The sequence below is a fragment of the Chenopodium album genome, chromosome 5 (assembly GCF_948465745.1).
Source record: "Chenopodium album chromosome 5, dcCheAlbu1.1, whole genome shotgun sequence".
NCBI classification, from domain to species: domain Eukaryota; kingdom Viridiplantae; phylum Streptophyta; class Magnoliopsida; order Caryophyllales; family Amaranthaceae; genus Chenopodium; species Chenopodium album.
The window spans coordinates 22,897,493-22,913,791 of record NC_137838.1 but is presented as its reverse complement, the minus strand read 5'-3'; positions in this window follow the sequence as shown (position 1 = coordinate 22,913,791).

The window sequence follows — 16,299 nt, the reverse complement described above, 5'->3', positions numbered from 1 at the left end:
CGAAGAATCAAGAAAAGATAAGAATTCGGATCGGAAAAAACTCTTGCGATAGACATCAGTTTTTGCTGTTTTTGTTTTTATCATATCTTTTGACCAGAAATTGGAGTAAGATGAATAAGATATAGTTGGAAAGCTCTTGAATTATACTTTCTAATCCAATTAGAATCAGATTAAAATATTTTATAGAATAAAAGATATGGTCGAAATAGTGAGATGGTGTCAGTTTTGGATAGAGTTTGACATTTTATTCATATCTTTTCCGTTATAGCTCGGAATTGATATTATAATATATCATTGGAAATATAATTTAAAGGGCTATCCAACCATATAAAATTCAGATAAAAAATATGAGGCACGAAAATAATATCTGTTTATCTTTGAACGTCTTTCAATTCGGATATAAATAGGATTTTCAAAAAGAAAAGTTTCATTCAATTTCAAACTCTTTAATCTTATCTTTTCAAAAAGGATAATTAGGATCTTTTAGAAACTTATAGAAGTTTCTAATTAATCCTAATTTGTTTAGGAATTGGATTAAATCATTTGGACCCTCCACATGATCATTGGGTCGTAGGTAAGGTTGGCTTAGGTTCGGTTTGGGCACAGTTTAATATTTTGGTCATAACTTATTCGTTATAACTCGGATTTGGGCGTATAATATATCGTTGGAAATATATTTTAAATCCCCATCCAGCTATACAATCATTGGACCCAGATTATGGACCAAAACAAACTGGATTAAACGTTTTTATAAAAAGGACACGAAATGAATGATTTTAAAGGACACGAAATGAATTACTTTGGGTTTAAAGGCATGAAAAGAGGAAAGTAAGTTATGGTTTGGGGAAATGGGATAGAAGTTGGGTTGTTTTATGAAATGGAAATATGGATTTAAGCACTCCAAGATTAAATACTCAACCCGACCAATAATGGCAGTGAAAGGTTGTTCATCATCGGGTTTGGTTTTGGGGAGACATTTTTAGGTGTCTACAACTATCTATGCAAAAAGATGCTCGAATACGAAGCACGCTATACACCACTCGAGAAGTTGTGCCTCGCCTTTGTGTGGGCCACAACCAAGTTAAGACATTACATGCTAGTCTATACCGTCTTCGTAGTCTCCCGATTAGATCAACTCAAGTATCTATTTGAGAAATCTACACTTAATGGACGCATATCGAGATGGATAGTCAATCTAGCCCAGTTTGATGTAAAGTTTATGCCACAAAAAGCTATTAAAGGATCCGTGGTGTCAGACTTTCTAGCAGACTTCCCAATTGAAGACTCGACGCCAATACAAGACAATGAATTTCCAGATGAAGACTTAATGGTCACTGAAGATGATACCTGGACCTTATACTTCGACGGAGCCTCAAACCAAAAGGGATGTGGCGTTGGAGTATTACTAGTATCACCTAAAGAAGAGCATGTTCCAATCTCCATAAAGCTTGATTTCGACGTTACCAACAATGCTGTTGAATATGAAGCATGTGTGGTAGGCCTTGAAACAACTTTGGCATTAGGAGTAAAAAAGTTAAGGATATTCGGAGACTCTTCTTTAAATATCAATCAAATATCTAAAAGGTGGAAAGCAAGGAGCGAAAGTCTAGCCCCTTACCAAACCTATCTGGAAACTCTTACCGGTCAGTTAGAGAAGGTAGAATATACATATCTACCTAGGGAAGAAAATCAATTTGCCGATGCCTTGGCAAGACTAGCCTCAATGGTTAGGATTCCCACGGAAATAGAGCAAATGCCTCTAACTATAGAGAAAAGGCACAAACCAGCATACATCCAGGCTATAGAAGACGACGAAGTAGTCCAAGACGAAGAAGAAGAAGAAGAAGAAGAAGAAGAAGAAGAAGAAGAAGAAGAAGAAGAAGAAGAAGAAAAACCATGGTACACGGATATACTTAAATACGTCACCAAAGGAGAATACCTTCCCCATGCTGACAAAAGAGCAAAACGAGCATTAAGACTTTTGGCTTCCCAATATGTACTCATAAACAACGAGCTACATAAAAGGGTACCTAAGGGTCGAGCTCTCTTATGCGTAGGAAAAAAGGATGCACAAAAAGCAATGAGAATAGTCTAAGAAGGAATCTGTGGCACTCATATAAATGGAAAAATGTTAGTCCAAAAAATAATGCGAGAAGGATATTATTGGACTACAATGAATAGGGATTGCCATCAATATGTATAAAGATGCCCTAAGTGCCAAATCTATGCCAATTTACAACATGTTCCTCTATCCTTGCTCTACACCTAGACGTCGCCATGGCCATTCTCTACGTGGGGAATTGACATCATCGGCAAAATCACTCCCCCAGGAACAGGAGGCCACGAATATATATTAGTAGCAATTGATTACTTCACAAAGTGGGTTGAAGCACAATCATACGCTAAACTCACTGCAAAACATGAAGCACTCTTATCGAGAGGAATATTATTTGTCGATATGGAGTCCCACATGAAATGATAAGTGACAATGGAACTCACTTTCAAGTCGAATGTGAAGAATTGGTACAAAAATATAGCATTCAACATCATCACTCTTCCCCTTACAGACCTCAAGCAAACGGAGCAGTCGAGGCAGCTAATAAAAATTTAAAGACTATCATCGATAAAATGACGGAAAATTATAAAGATTGGCCTGATAAACTTCACTTCGCATTGTGGAGTTACCGCACGTCAATCCGTACATCAACAGGAAATATGTCATTTTCCTTAGTATATGGAATGGATGTTGTACAACCTGTCAAACTATAAATTCCATCTCTACGCATCGCGTTAGAGAGCAAACTCAATGAAGTTGAATGGACTAGGGCAAGATATGAAGAATTGATTCTACTCGATGAAAAGCGACTAGAAGCTCTACATCACACTCAGTGTTATCAAACTCGTATGGCTAGGCATTTTAATAAGAAGGTCAAGACAAGAAACATCAAAGTAGGAGACTTGGTGTTAAAAGCATTAAGGAAAAATGTTTTAGATCCAAGGGTAAAATTTAGACCTAATTGGTCTGGACCCTACATTGTCAAAACAATCCTGTCGGGAGGTGCGGCATAACTAAATGATATGGATGGCAATGAGTTCTCGAACATGACAAATCTTGACCAACTTAAGAAATACTACCCATAATTACTTGATTAGGATACTCAAGAGAGCTACGTTTGGCCTGATTCCTTAAGAAAGGATACGTAGGCAACCCTTTACGGGTGCGACCACTTTATTTTTCGAAAATCTCGCATCCCAGAACTAATTAAAAATTCGACAGAAGATCGGCGAAATATCGGCGTCGCAGAGAAAACTCTAGCGCCAGACAATGACCATCAGCGCCACCCGACGGCACTAGCGCCTGGCGCCTGACGGTTGTGGCCGGTTCCAGTTGCAGATAAGCGGCGCCAATTCACAGTTAAATTCTGGGCATATTTCGGTGTTTTTCGGAAAATTTTCGACTTCCGTACTCGAAGAATTTCTGGAAAATTAATTTTTTTCGGTTTTCATTGCTTTAAAAAAATAAATTTAAAGTAAATAGTTAATTAAAAGCTGAAATTTCATTAATAAAATAAAATTACATTATTGATGGAATTTAAATAAAGCTGAAATAAGTTGACTTTAAATAAAAAAAAAATACAAACTAAGTCTAATAACTTGAAATTAAGCAATGCTTCTAATCTTTATTTTCTTTCCTAGCCCTTTTCTAGTTTTTGTTTGCTTCCTCCTCCTCGTCCATAACCTTAGCTAGTAGGCATCCTTTAGAGGACCTACATTCAATCTTAAAGTAGATAGTTTCCCCTTCAGCTAGGACTCCATGCTTCTTTTCTACCCAGACTTTTTTATCTGTGGTGTCAGCTTTCCTTTTTCCCTTATCTTTTGTAGTAATTTTCTTCCTAGGCATTGTAGGTGTTTTGAATTCAACTCTTTCACCTAAGCGTTCCTTGGCAGGAATCACCCTGTCACCTAGACGACTCTTCACATCGGTTTTACCCTGATTTTTCTTCAAGTCCTTTGAAGGTTTTTTTAGCAACCACTTCTTCACATCATTGGGCAAGGAAGGAGGAACCTTTTGGGTAATCACTTCCCATAAAGGTATAGCACTCCAATAAGCATCAAATCTGTCTACTTCCTGGGAGACAGGGTACTCGTAGGGAGGACGTAGATCTTCGGAAGGAATATTTTGAAGCAAGCCGTATTGTCTTTTTACCCTGTAGGGATAATAATAAGTCATACGAGACAAACTTGGAAGACGGCAGAAAGGTTGCTTGTTGACACCAACCATCCTTTCTATTTTCCACCATGGGACGACCCACTTGATAGAAAAATTGCGAGATTCGAAGACTCTTCTCCACTCATGGCGCCCCATTTTAGAGAAGCGTTTCTTCCTCCTCACGAAGCAATTTGGAGTGTACTTCTCAATGTTGTCCGGAGGGCTAATTAATTCTAGCCTTTCCATTAGCCACATCTATAAAAAAAATTGCAATGCAAATAAATTATTATTACTATACAAAAGTATATTTTTTTATTTCTGTAATTAAAAATATTATTTTTCTACCTGTAATAAAATTGGAGAGCCTCGAAAAGGTGCTTTTAGGTTCCTTTTCAATTCATCAAGACTAATCATAGTCTCTCCAACTATCAGTGGCATTGGATTTCTCCCTGATTCAATTTGTTCTAGTACGGTGGTTATAATTGATTGACCCTCATTATTTTTAGCACTACTAAGAAAAAATAGATTAAGCATGCAAAATAAGAAAGCCCTTCTTCTATAAATATGAAAAGATTCAGAAAGAGGTTTATCAAAATAATGGCGAGCAAATTCTTTCAAATTAACTATGTTGCCATCTACTATTTTCGATAAATCCCTTTCTTTTAAATTGAATAAGCGTTCAAAATCCTTGTAATAATATGCTTCTATTCTAGGGATTACTATGAGGTCTATCGCAGGGAAACCTAAAATAGCACCAAATTCTTCCGGTAAAGGGCTAATTTCATCATACCCTATTCTAATCCAATGAGTATCAACATTCCAATATTCTAGAGCGGTATGAATGAAATCTAAGTCAAGATCTACCCCTTTGATACCATAAATTCCCCCCAAGTGAAACAAATCTAATTCTTTTCTTTCTTTTTCATTAAGAGACCGACACCATTCATGGGTGTATTGGGTAAAAGTTTTGGTGACTAGAGACATGATATTATTTTTCTAAGGCCAAGAATTATTTTATTTGTTGAAATTATGAATAGAATCGGCTGGGCAGGGGGCTATTTATGCACGAATTAGGAGAAGTTTTAATCGGGGTAAAATACGGAGTCAGCGTTACTTGGCGCTAGACGCCGCGATTGGCGCCAGACGCCAAAGCTTGGCGCCACACGCCAAGTGTAGCGCCAGGCCCTACACCCAATTACTTGGCGCCAGCTGGCGCCAATCTGCCACGTCATGCGCGCTTTCTAAAATCGCGTTTTTACCTTAATTCGAGTCTACTAATGACTTTACGGCTCCCTTATCTTTTTTCTAAACATCTTTTTATTCTTCTTTTAATTAATATAGCTATTATATTATTATATTATTCTTTTTTGGATTTTATTTAGGTTAATTTCCAAGTTTTTTATAAACCCAAGCTTTTATTTGACTTTTCCATTTTTCATTTTTCTTTTTGGGGGAGAAAGTCGGATACCCTCCATCAATTATAAAAAATGTTGAAATTTTTGCGCAAAATTACTTGTCACACTTTTCTTGCACACACAAACATGCACATAACAATAACAATAATATAAATAAAAAAATGAAAAAACATGATAAATAAAATAAACTCATAATAAGTATGTATATACAAAATATGTCTAAAAAAATGAGTCTAAGGCAAACTTCTATACAAAGTCAAAATAAAAAAATCACAGGAACAAACTACGGCGCCGGGGGACGTACACCCATCATCTTGTAAAATTGCGTCGTACGAGGAGTAACCTCTCCACCAGCTCCTCTCCGCAGGAGGAGGAAAGCTCAACGTGGGTCCACTCCACCCGAGATCAACCTGAGGCTGAGGCTGCAGAGGCTGCTGCAATGACGAGCCGACCTCGTACATCCCACCACCCCTAAGAGCCGAGGTAGCCTCTCCCTGGCCTACCGGTGCAGCATGAGCACCCTCAGAAGAAGAACTCGAGCCCTCCGTCACATCAGCACGGGAAGCCTCAGAGCGACCGCCTCTACCCCCTGACGTAGTGCGGCGACGCCTCGAGCTAGACCTCGTCGGATCCCTCCGCATCTCAGGTCTCGTGCGGGTATGAGAAGCAATAGGCTGACCCTGCAAAAAGAATTAAATCAGAAACAAGGCAAAATCGAAGCGATAATGCAAAACATATGAAAGAAAGACTACCTCCTGGACGGCGTCGTCCCGACGGCAGGTAGCCGCATTCCTCATCCGGACGAGCTGGCTGCAGAAGGCATCTATGCATCGTGCCATCGCCAAAACCACCTCGTGCGAAAACTGTCAAAGAAATAAGTCAGTAAACATGCATAATATATATGGACAAAAATTGCAAATAACTAAGCTTACCCGAGTCTGGTGGCGAGGAATCGACCGCTCTACGAGGCGTTCATCCTCGTAAGCCGGAGGAATCATCTCCTCCATCGGCCCGTATGTCCCCCGGTAATGGATAGACATACGGGGTGGCACGAACTCGGCAGCGTCGTCCTAATAAAGCAAAACAGAATCAGTAAAGCATTACTCGGGGGCTACTTAATGAAAGGTAAAAGCAGAAGAATCGTACTGCCACATCCTCTGTCGGTACAGGAACTGGAGCTAACAACGGCAGTATTTCCTCCGCATAGCATCGCCCGGGGATCGTGTAAGACCGCCAAGGGGTACCATCTCCTTCTGACATGCTCAACAAACTCGCGGCGTTAAACATGTGACGTGGTGGAGGAGCAGGAACGACAAAAACATCGGAGGAATGCTGTCTAGCAACTCTCTCTCCCAGATGTGCAATCGCTCCGTAAGTCCCCAAGAAATAGCGACGCTCAGCAGAATATTGTGCGGCTAACCCAGGGACTGCCAAGCCAACCCATGGCCGGTACACCACCTCAGGCTCCTGCAAAGAGCATCAATCAGGCGAGAGTCTACCTAGAGCATCACAAAATGGCAAATGAGAAAAAATCGTACCGCGATGATCCAGTCTCGGACATATGTAGTGGAAATCCCCACACGGCGGCTGCCCCAAGAAGTGCTCACTGGAAACCCGCGCGGCGACGGTCTCGCCGGCGCCGCAGAAGGGAAGTACTCGTAGAACCAGATCTATAAGGAGTTAAAATTATCAGCAAGTGCTAGCTAAAATGTAGAGCTTAACTTTGTAGAGAATAATGTTTACCTCTACAACTCTCCAAAAGGCAGACAAAGCAACATTCGTCCCAAACGACCAGTGTCGACACGAGTCCCTCAGCGCACGAATGAAGTCAGCATAGGCCAAGCTGGCTGACAGGGTAAAGTCGTATCCCCTAATCAAAAATAATTACCTAAATCTCTAACTAAAGTAGATAGGGAAGTAGGGTCGAACTCCACAGGGAAACAGGTCTTTTTAATTCTAATTAATTATTATAATCTAAATTATCTAAGTAACCAATAATTTTAAGTAAGAATTCTATACTACGAAGAACAAGTTTAGGGGGAAAAAGAATCAATAATAAGGAAACCTAGGGTCACAGGTTCACCAATAATTAATATTCCGGGATAGAACGAAGTAATTAATATTTAACAATGCATAGATAACATGATTAACAGGCTCTCGCAATTTATTAATCAATATAGATCTAACAGGCTCTCGCAATTTACTAGACCTAAGTTCCTATTAAAAATAGCCTTTAATATTAAATCAACATCTGCTCGATTCATCAATTCAATATTGCTAAACATTCAAAATCAAATTACATCTGCTCGATTCATAATCTAATTGCAAAGAATTAAAACAATTCAATAGGAAATTATCATGCAATATCAAAAATCAATAATAACAAACTATCCCTTCATATTAATTATGGATCCCCATAAACCCTAGAATGGAACTACTCACTAATCATCATAACTAAGCCGATCAAGTAATTAATTAAAAGCATAAAAAAGAAAACAATTAAAATAGCTGAAATTAAAAAGGGAAGAAATTGTACCAAAAAAAATCTGGAATTAAAGGAAGTATTAAGAACAAGAGTTTAGAGATAATTTAAGAGAGAGAAAAATACTAAGTAGAGAGAGAAAGTCTAAGAAAGAAGTTAAGTATTATTCCGTACAAAAAAACGTATTTTCAACTTCTCCTAAAACAAGAATTAAAACTAAACTTAATCAGGTCCTAAGAAAACACGCGCCCGATCGGGCCCGCCTTTTTACAACGCCCTATACTGATGTGCCACGCCCGATCGAGCCTAGATCACCCGATCGGGCGCGCCTCTTCCCTGAGGGCACTTATGCGCGCAGCCGCCCGATCGGGCGTATGCTTACCCGATCGGGCCCGGCCTTCTTCTTCGAGGCTTGAACTTCGATTGGGCTAGATTTCTCGTCCCAATCCGGATTTCCTTTCGGGTCTCGAATACTTGGTCCAAATGCCTCGTGATCCCAACTACCGAGCCCTTAATCACCGGCTCTCACCGATCTTGGGCTCCAAAAGCGGTCGTGTCCTTCTAGCTTCCGTAGTCGATCCAATAAAGCCCGGGAAAATGCTCCAAGAGTGGAATTTCCTGTAAAATACAACTAAAACTACGAAAACACTAGAACACACAAATTAGTAATAAAAGTGGCCCGAAAGAGCCAAAAACACTACTAATAACGACCAAGGGACGGGGATAAAACACTATATAAACTAGACATATCACTGGCCCAGTCATAAGTCCTGATCCGGTGTAGATCGCGGACAGCAGGAAGGTATTAAAGCAGCGCCCTACTACCCTTGTCACGGGAGAACATCCCTGACAATAAAATAAGCGCAAAGATGCGCACCCGCTGCTCTCGGGTGGTCGCATCATCATCGAAAGTCGCTGCCAGAGTCGAGCGGCGAATCCATCTAGCACTGAACTGAGATGTCTCGACCTCAGCTCGGGCCCGAATAGTAATCGGCCCCAACAGCTCCTCGACCTCGGGAGAAAAGACGTCGATCCCACTATCGAATGGCAGTGGCACAGAGCTAAACTCCAGTCTTGTGATGAGACTGAAGTCGGTAGGGGTGACCATCATCTCACCCCATGGAAAGTGGAAAGTGTTGGTGGTGTCCCAGAAGAACTCCACCAGAGCACGCACTACGTGGTGACCCCCGCTGGAGGCAACCATCGCCTCGGAGGTCTCAAACAACGCATCAAGACCACAAGACTCCCATAGGAGTCTCGTCTCAACGTCCCTAGCGATGTACATCTTGTACAAATCGCCCAAGCCATCACAGCCGAAACCGTGACAGCGCGTCCTCCCAACCATGATGCCCCGTCTCACCCTCTCAGAAATATGGTGGACGGGGGCAAAGAACAGGGTCCGCTCATCCCACTCGGGGAGTCGACCAAGCGAAGTGGATGGTGTGGCGTCGTCCTCCACGGGCTCATGCTCCCGTCGAGTGTCTCGGGACCGTAAACCAGAGCCTCGCTGTCTAGCCATGCTACATTGCTTAGAATTATCATAAATTAAGGTTCTATAGTATCTAAAGTTCGCCTAGCCGCATGATACTATGTTCGCAAAAAACAGAGTACGTAGTACTAAAACAGAGCACAAATTCAAATTGAGCATTTCCGGCATTTTTCAAGCAATCAAACAATTTCTTGCAATACTATAGTAATTATTGTGACAAATTGGACAAGAATTGATAGCAAAAACATCAAGAACGGGTCACATTGTTCTTCACGACCTTAAGAGGTCCAACCATGGCAATTTGCTCATTTCTTCACCAAATTGAGTCAAACAAGTCTCAAATTACTCCCAAGGAAATATATAAACATAATCAAGCAATTTCATGGCATAAAATTTGATAAATAAAGTGAATTAAGCATTATAAATTTCGAATTTTCAAGAAATTCGTGAATAAACATGTGCAAAATTCAAAAAAACCGGTGTGAGTTTGAAGAAAACTTACATAGATCGGGAAAATGGATGGAAAGAGCTTTGATTTGCAACAAATTTGAGTGAATTCGGTTGAGAAACGAGCAAGAACGAAGCAATTGAAGTTCTGCGGTTTTTCGAGCAAGCACGGTGAAGCAAAATAGCGAAAATGAAGAAGAACGGGGTATTTAAGGAAAATCCCGTTTTAGCGCCAAGCGCTAGGCTTTGGCGTCAAAAATCAAGCTTGGCGCCTGGCGCCAATTCTAGCGCCTGGCGCCAATTCTAGCGCCTGGCGCTAAGGCCAGTTGTGTGGCGCTAATACTTTTTCATCGGTGCCAGAACACTCAGCCACTCAGTGAGGTTGTTCTACCTTTTTGCAACATATTTTGGGTTCCTTGGTACGCCAGTTAGCCCCTCTAAGCAATTTGACACGATTTTTAGTAATCGGCTTGATTGCACAAAGTGATCGACCTGATGAAAGATCGTCTCACTTAGCTTAAAGCGCGTAAGCATTGGCTTATTAAACAAAAGGCACCGACATAGTGGTTCATTCGCAAGAGGCACCAACGTACAGGTTCAAAGCAACAAAAGCGCCGACGTACAGGCATAGTAGAAGCAAAGTTCAACCGAGCTTTTAAAGATCGACAAGCGGAGATCTTCGGTAATTTCCTTTGGAAAATTATCGCAAGAAATGAGGATAGCTTCAAGCGAGGATATCTTCGACGGCATTCTCTAGATTGTGGAGAGTTGTCACAAACAACTGAAGTTAATTTCAAACGAAATTGTCTTCGACCACGTTCCCTTAGACGTGGAGGATGGTCATAAAGTGGAAGAAGATTGTTTCAAGCGAAGCAATCCTCGATGGTATTCCCTTGGACGCGGAATATTATCAATGCGGATGAGGATTGTTTCAAGCGAAACAATCTTCGATGGTATTCCCTTGGACGTGGAATATTATCAATGCGGATGGGGATTGTTTCAAGCGAAGCAATCTTCGATAGTGTTCCCTTGGACGTGGAATATTATCAAAGCGGGAGAGGATCGTTTCAAGCGAAGCAGTCATCTATATTAGAAGCAGTTACTAGCGTAGCAGTTTTCAAGCAGGATGGCATTCTCTTGGCAGGAGGTCATCAAAACAACAGTAAAGTAGCAGCAAATCGGTTACTTTCAGAGACGTGTACTCGATGGTGCAAGATACGCGTTTCTTAACTTTTTTATCTGTTTAGCTAACACTAGTTTTGCAGGTATCGGCGTTGCAAGAGTGATTTAGAATCGCAGAACGTTCTGAATCATTCTCCGTCCCTATCAATATTTTGACTTTTGTTTTCGAAACTTGCATTTCTCCAAACTCAGTCAAAGTGGGGGCTTCTGTAGACACCCATTTGTGTCTCTTTAAAACCAAACCCAGTAATGAGTACCTTTCACGTCGAATCATAATCGAATGAAGTGAAAGTGTGGAAAGTCTAGTGTTGCGGATAGTTTTAATTTTTTTTCTCTTCTCTCTATTTTTGAAAACTTATTTTAAGAAAACAGCCAATCCAGTTTGGTTGGTCCTTGATATGGGTCCAATAGTAGTATAGTTGGATGGGGCTTGACAAGAGCTTTCCAACGATATATTATAAGCCCAATTCCGATGAATAGTAGTATATTATATCGTTGGAAAGGTCTTTGCAAGCCCCATCCAACTACACTACTATTGGACCCATATCATGGACCAACCAAACCGGATTGGCTGTTTTCTTAAAATAAAGTTTTCAAAAACAGAGAGAAGAGAAAAGAAAATAAAAACTTTCCGCAACACTAGACCTTTCCACACTTTCGTTTCATTCGATTATGATTTGATGCGAAAGGTACTCATCACTGGGTTTGGTTTTGGGGAGACACAAATGGGTCTCTACAGAAGCCCCCACTTTGACTGAATTTGGAGAAACGCAAGTTTTGAAAATAAAAGTCAAAGTATCGATAGGGACGGAGAATGATTCAGAACGTTCTGCGATCCTAAACTAATCTTGTAACGCCGATACCTGCAAAACTAGCGTTAGTTAAACAGATAAAAGAGTTAAGAAACGCGTATCTTGCACCGTCGAGCACACGTCTCTGAAAATAACCGATTGTTTTGATGACTTCCTGGAAGCTAGAGAATGTCATCCCGCTTGAAAACCGCTACGCCTGTAACTGCTTCCAAATTAGAAGATTGCTTCGCCTGAAACTATCCTCCTCCGCAATGATAATATTCCACATCCTAGGGAACACTATCGAAGATTATTTCTCTCGAAACAATCCTCATCCGCATTGATAATATTCCGCGTCCAAGGGAATACTATCGAAGATTGCTTCTCTTGAAACAATCTTCAGCTGTTTGTGAGAACTCTCCATAATCCAGGGAACGCCACCTTGCTGTTTCGATGTTCACTCGTCTCTGAACAAAGAGCTTCTTTTTGATATGATCTTCTGAATGATGTGTCCACGCGTCTCTGAACGAAGAGCTTGATAATAGGAAATGTCCACGCGTCTCTGAACAAAAGAGCTTGAAGGAAATGTCCACGCGTCTCTAAACAAAAGAGCTTGAAAAGGATTGTCCACGCGTCTCTGAACGAAAGATCTTTTGAATGATATGCCCACGCGTCTCTGGAGCAAAAGAGCTTGATGGAAATGTTCACGCGTCTCTGAACAATAGAGCTTCAGTGCTTGAACGTTTGTTGCGATAATGTCTTGAAGAAAAAATTTCCGAAGACCAACGTTTGTTGATCTCTAAAGCTCGCCTGAAATTTATTCCGCTAAAACCAGTATGTCGGTGTCTTCGTGATTAGGCGCTTTAAGCTAAGTGAGATGATCTTTCATCAGGTCGATCACTTATTGCAATTGTAATCAAACTGACTACTTAATCATGTCAAATTGCTTATAGGGGCTAACTGGCGTACCAAGGAACCCGAAATTGTTGTATGAAGTCGAAATCACCTTTCTGAGAGGCTTCGAGCTCTGTCATTGCTGAAATATTTCTGGCGCCAGGCGCTGGAGTAGGGTCTTCCCTGTTTTGCTGCACCTGTATTTATTTTTTACTATAGAACTTTGCCAATTTCTTTAATTATCTTAGGGTTGACCTAAGGCTTAAAATTATCTTAGGGTTAACCTAAGGTTTAATGTTGCTTGACTCATCGACTTGACACGACTCAAGGTATAAACTTGACTCGCTGATTGACTGACTCGAGGTTGACTCGACTCAAAGTGAAATGACACATGTGTTAGACTCATGACCCGTGTGTGCATAGTGTCGATCACTTATTGCAAAAAATTTCCGTCATTTTTGTGGAGGGTACCGACTTTCTCCCGAAAAGGAAAGACGCGAAAAAAGAATCGAAAGTTTGAAGATGCATGTTGAATGAGCTTAGTCAAATGTCATTCGATACTATCTCTCAAGGTGCAAGGATTAATCCATCCTAGGCTATCTCAATGGTTGACTCCATGATGAAAGTATTTGGGTAACTTAGGCACGGAGGCTAAGTACTTCATACTTCTATGTAATGACAATTATGAGTGATGAGTGATGTGACAAGGCATGCTTCATCGTTATGTTATGATTTCGTGACAAAGGGTTCCTAAAGGGAAGTATATTTGCTCATGTATCTGTGCAGTGTGTGATAGTGACACTAAAGTTAGGCCACGAGAGCTAAGTGTGTGGAAAGGCATATTGTTAGAAGAGCCAAATAATGGTAACTCTTAGGCTAGGTAAGCTAATGATGTAAGGACCAAGCCCCCAAGTCTAGATCTAAGTGAAAAGGGATGAGCATTGGAGATTCCTTGATATGATCATGGTGCAAGTGTGTGAATGTGAATATGAATGCATTTTTATTACGGCCGCACCTCGATGTAAGGTTGCCTACGTATCCGTTAGGAATCAGGCCGAACGTAGCTCTAGCCGAACCTCGCACAAGTGTGTATACCTCAAAAAGGTCTTTTAAGGGTTATAACGTGGTTAGGCTAAAGGTTATAGAAGAAGGGGATAAAGGCTCAAGACCCTAGACAAGCCCCTAAGGTGTGCAACCTTGCTTCTGAATCTTTGTATTTTCATGCTTGAGTTTCTACTTTTTTTTTAGCTCTCTTTGCTTTAGCATTTATTTTTATTTTTATAAGTGTGAGCAATCTTGATCATGCGGTCTATCACTCACTTGGCATTCATGTTTCTCAGGCACGGTACCGAGCACTCGATAAGAGACGCAATATGAGACGTGTTCTTATCGAAGATATTTTCATATCAAAGAAATTGGAACACTTTCCCTTTTGTACACTTTTATTTATTTATTTTTTTCTTATTTTTGATATTTATTTTTATCTTTTTAAATCACTCAAGCTTTCTTTAGAATTGCAAAAGTTGCACACCATCCCATCCCAAGGTTAGATAGATGTAGGTTGAAAAAGGAAGGTATATCGTTAGACGAGGCTCAAAGTGGTTTATGAAGAAAAGATTGTAAATTTGAAAGGTGAAAGGAGATATGATGTGGCTGCAAGGGGTGCCTCAAATCATTGGTATACCTTGTGCTTAATTCGACATGGATTTTTTTTTTTTTTTTTGATTTTTTTGATGCAATGCAATGTGATGATCATGTGCAAGGAAATAGATGCTCATTTTATTAGAAGAAAATAAATAATCTACAAAATTAATCTAAGGAAAGGAAAAGGTGCCTATGCTAGACTTATTGGGGAAAGAAAAGAATGAAAAAGAAATAGAAAAAGAGGTCATGAAATCTTGTCGTTCAAGCTCGCCTCTTGTCTTGTGTTGTTTCATCATTACCCTCATTTTTTGTTTGTCAATCATATGACTAAAACTCAATTCAACACACAAGGATGGAAGAAGTGAAGAAAAATTGGAATAGAATGTGAAGAAAAGTGATGGAGAGATATGAAGGATTAGGAGTAGAATGTACCCCAACTCAAATGACGGAAAGATCGACTCATGCATGGACCTACGACATGGTCATGGTGATGTGTACTCAAAGTGTGTGCTAAGACTAGTGAGTGTAGGTGGAATGTTAAGACTTGTGTCATGACCATGTGGCTAGACTACGTGACTAGACTCAAGCAAAGACTAAGTTAAGACTTCACGTATACGCATTAAACTGGACAGACTGTGGTATTTTAGTCATAACTTTTGATCTGCGACTCTGATTGGGATGAAACCAACGCCAAATTAAAGATAAAACTCGGGGCTACAGATCCATATGTTTTACGACTCGTAGTTCTTTCTAGAACTCCGGATATGACCAAAACAGGTTGACATTTGTGCAATATACGGGAATAAAAATCCGGGTTGACTTAAAGGAACTATTACTCGATTTTATGCTTATTTATTAGCTCAAATTAATTAATTAATTAATTAAACAAAGTCCTTTAGTCATTAATCAGTTTATTTAGTCTTAACACAAGTCAAACAAACGGTTAGGAAAAATCACATAGAGTATGCACAACAAATAATGCACAATTAGTTAAGTAGGCACAATATGATGCAATGCGTTTGCAACCTAACCATGGCTCTAGTTCTCTAAAGTTCGGGATATGGTTTAATCAATAGAGGGTCCATGGTTAATTGTCCTGATGCACCGCGCGGAAGCCTTACCGTGAAGGGTTGGCGCGAGTGGATGGGACACCGCGAGTTTTAGAAAAAAAAAACTCGCTTCCATGGTTTGGTGAATTCAACATCTCGGATGTACCCTTTGTTGCACGGAGCGTTCAATCGGGTAGATGGAGCATGAATTCCCAGAGGGTTATGTCCATATGTAGAACACATATGGGTTTCAGAAAAGTGAGAAAAAATTCAATCAGGAAGTAGAATCGAGCAAATAATACGAAAAACTGGTCGAAATTAGAACGCATATTTCTGGCTCGGTATTGGGGGAAATTGGCGCTAGCAATCAGAGACTGGCCCCAACTTTTAACTGTAGCGCCTGGCGCCAATACTGGCGTCTGGCGCTACGGCTAAAAGTGTGGCGCCAAGTTGTGGCCCCTGACGTTACTTCCCACATGCCTCAGCAGCTTTCTATGCTCGATAAAATCTTCCAGTTTTGCGTGGTGTTATTTCAGTCCTAGTTGTGAAAGACATTCCTCAAATTTCCTACGTGTAAAATCCTATGTTTTTTACTCATTATGGATGGTCTTTCCAATGAGAACCTTTTTATGCATATGACAATAATGTTAATCAAAATTACGCACATGAAATACTTAGAACTTTTCGAGTCTCATC